The following is a 4,035-nucleotide window of genomic DNA, read 5'->3' on the forward strand; positions in this document are numbered from 1 at the left end:
GGCCTTTCACTCCTCTGGCCAAGCACACTCTGCTTATTACTTCTGCCTTCAGAGGAATAACAGGAAGTCAATGCCCCACTGCCTACTTAACTGCCTATGAAATATGGGAGGAGTACATTTAAAGCAGTATTCCACGTTTAAATAGAGACTTGGAACCAGGTCAACGATTTATATGAAACTAAACATTTTATCACTGACAAATAAACCATTACATTTAGTAAATTTTCTCTTCATAATCTCTTACATGCTGTAAAGTATTGCAAAACATTGATCAAGCGACTACTGACTTTAGACTACAAACATCCACCCACCTACTGTTTTGTTTGTTTTATTTTTGTCTTGATGAAATCCTTTCTAATCACATATCTTTTGAAGCAATTAGCTTTCTTATACCACATGAAAACACACACACACACACACACACACACACCCCTCACATACAGAGAACTAAACGATTACTAAGCAATTTTTCCAACATAGGCTGTCAATGAAAGACCACAAGTTAAAGCTGAGGAGTTCACAGCAAAATGGTTGCTGAGTAAGAGGCTCCAGTGATTGTCTCCGCACAAACCCACCCCACCAAGAGGTAAGGAAGCCAGTATTGCACTGACAGAACAGCACAGAGACTCCTCAATCCAGCAGAGAGAGAAGACATAAACACCGTCCTGGCCACTGGCACCAGCAGATACAGGCATTACCTCACCTCTTTTTGTCTGCGAATGCCATATTAAATGGAAAAAGAGCAAAGAGGTGTTTCACCTCCTGCCAGCAATACAGACCAGCAGCCCTGAAGTGGGAAAATTCCACAGTTCTCACTGGTTTTAAGTCCAGCCCTCAAACACATGCCTGCATTCTCGCAGGGCAAACTGAGCTCTAAGGTTCCAACAGGGCACCAGCAATCACAAAGCCCAGGACCATACATGGCTTGCCACTGTGACAGGAGGGGAGCAGAGCAGCTTGGAAACACAGCTCCTAGGAATGGCAAATAATTAGAATTGGGGATCATACTCTTCCCCATGGCCTCCCCTCCTTCCCCAGTCACTTGAAAAACTGCAGATTGTGGCTTTGTTCCTGTGCACCCATCCAGCCTGCCTAAGATGCTCAGAGCTCACTACACATTGGGGATGAATCTCACAGAAAACTGGAGGAGCACAATGCAGTGTGCCCACAATATAGTGTGGGGAGCAACTGGGAGCAACTCGGACTAGACTAAGTTACTGGAATTAAGACTTATTCTATGCATCTGCTCTCCCACAATATGGCGCTGGGAGAGGAGGAAACAGCTTCTACACAGCTGCCTCCAGTTCAACCAATAAACAGCAGGACCTGCTCCTGATTGGAGGAGAGCAGCGTACTCGGCGTGTGGGTAGCAGAGTTGGGATTGGTGGAAGAGGACTATAAAGGAGGAGAGAGACAACATGCACCAGGAACATCTATCTGAAGGAACACCTGTGCAGCCCCCGAGAGAGCCGGCTGGCGGTGTGCCGCTCCCCCGCGGAAGTGGGGAAAGTGGCAGGGGGAACGGCCCTTCCACGGAGGTGGAAGGGTCAGTAGCCAACCCAGGAAGAACCAGCAGCAAACCCGGGGAGGGCTGAGCAGACAAAAGAACAGTGCAGGGTTTAGTGTCGTTCCTCCACGAAGAGGGGGAGCGACATAATGGTGCCTTGACTCGGATATGAAGCCTAGGCAGGGTTTAGTGTCGTTCCTCCGTGAAGAGGGGGAGCGACAAGTTAGTGCTTACATCTGGGTGGGTGAAGGGACTCAGAACACACCAGTCAGCTCCAACATCCCCTGCCTCCACTGATAGTAGCTGGAGTTACTCCATGACTCCTGTGTCAGCTACCCCTCTGAACACTTGCTCCACCCATGAACTCTGGCTGGATCTCCCTGCCCCTACCTGGGCACATCTGATAGGAACTCCCAAGAATGTCCTTTATTCTGAGCCTAAACTACACACAGTAACTCAAGGCAGCTTATTTCCTGTTATAAAGCCAAAGTCACTCTCCAGTATATAGCCATTCCCTTGGACAGGATCTGTGGGTCCCACAACACAACTTGCAGTCAGCATTAAGGTGACCCTTGGAGCTCTGGAAACACATAAAAGTGAACGTCTGAGCCTCAATTCTGTCTCTCAAAAATTTTTTTGGAAAGTGGCCTTTTATCTGCAGATATTGTTATAAATAATCTGTTGAGGGATGGAGTTGTGGCATAGTAGGTTAAGCTGCAGCCTACTATGCCAGATCCTATATGGAAATGCTGGTTGAATCCCAGAAGCTCTACTTTCAATCCAGCTCCCTGCAAATATTTCTGGGAAAGTAGGGTAGAATGGCCTGAGTGCTTGGGCCCCTGCACCCACATGGGAGGCAATGAAGAATTCCTGGCTCCTGACTGTGCCCTGGCCCAGCCCCGAAAGTATGGCCGTTTAGAGAGTGGACCAACAGATGGAAGATACCTGTGTGTGTGTATGTGTGTGATGTGTGCGTGTGTGAGTGTCTGTCTGTCTCTGTCTCTTCCTGTCTCTCTTTCTTTCCAATAAATAAAATAAATCTTGAAAAAAGAAGACCTTACTTATATTCCTAAGAGAAGATGGGCTCAAATTCTTTTTCCTCTGCCTCCCTCATAGTTGACTCCTCAGCCCTCTTCCTGACTCAAACCCCTCAGTATCCCAATTCCTGTGATTTAACATCCTCCAAGGAGACATAATAGCCTAAGCTCTTAGCCAGCATTGCTTAAAGTGATTGCCTGCACTGTTGGTCTTCCTTGGGTATTGCTTTGCCTCCTGGGTCTATGCAGTGAATCTCCTGTTGCTGGGAGTACTGGGGAAACAATGGCTGAAAAAGCTTTTCCTACTCTCCTCCAGGCTGAGAACTCTTCCCAGCCATTGCCAAACACACACAAAACATGTAGAATTAGAAATTTAAACATATTCCTCTAACTTAGCTGCATCTTTCCATAATGCAAAATGCTATCTTACATGAAATACTCAAAGAAAGTAGAAATGTGTTTTGTCAGTTTTTGAACAATGACACGTCATGTTACTATTCAATACTACAACAGCATTTAGGTTACTTCAAGTCATTTGATAAGATTTTTTAAATCCTTTAATTATTAACCCATGACACAGCATAATACATCAGATTAGGAACTGGAGAGAATGTCACGGATAAACTAAAGTTCAATGTTCACATATTTCTTGCATAATTTGTGTAGCTCTATATTTCATAACTATTGAAAATATAAAGTGATAACAATGAATAGTTACTAAAATATTTAAAGATAGTAGGAATTATTTGTTGCTTGGTTCTCTATCTGCATTATGTCTCTGCTGCATTCTGCATTTTCCTCTATACTAATAAAATATTAGCAATTATAGCCTATCAATTTTGAATATATGTATGTATTTATATAATACTAGTCTTAAATACATTATCAGATTAGCTTTATCATGATTTAAAAATCTCACAGGTAGAGGAATAGATAATCCTTGTTACTCTCACTTTATTTCTTTGCTTAGATTCTATAACCTAAGAGCACAGAAGAAGAGTAAAGACCTTGGGCTGGCTGTAAATTCTCTCCCATTTGTGAAATTTCTGACTAAATGTTCATTCTTTGGATTTAAATCTACTTTTAAGACTTCATCTTCTGCATCGAGATCATTATTTTTCAGAAAATCATAGCTAATTGTTTCTAGTGCCTCTTCTACAACCAAACCTTTTCAAGGTAAATGCAGTGTTTTAGTTGTTAATACCAATGAAAAGGAAAGGAGACTAATCCACTGCTGGTGGTAATGTAAACCACTGCTGGTGGTTCAGCCACTGTGGAAGACAGTATGGAGATACCTTAGTTATTTTCCACTATTCCGTTATTAGCCCATTGTTAGTGTGAAGTATCTAAATTCATTATTATTGCTAGTCCATTGCTAGTGGTGAAGTATCTAAGTTCACCACTAATTAAATTTTACCCTGTTGTGGTACCACTCCTTCATCTATTTCCTTTCCCCCAGAAAATGTTCCTATAAATAAACTTTCAAGACCT

The sequence above is a fragment of the Oryctolagus cuniculus genome, chromosome 13, assembly GCF_051225735.1.
Source record: "Oryctolagus cuniculus isolate XC-2025 breed Fujian yellow rabbit chromosome 13, ASM5122573v1, whole genome shotgun sequence".
NCBI classification, from domain to species: Eukaryota; Metazoa; Chordata; class Mammalia; order Lagomorpha; family Leporidae; genus Oryctolagus; species Oryctolagus cuniculus.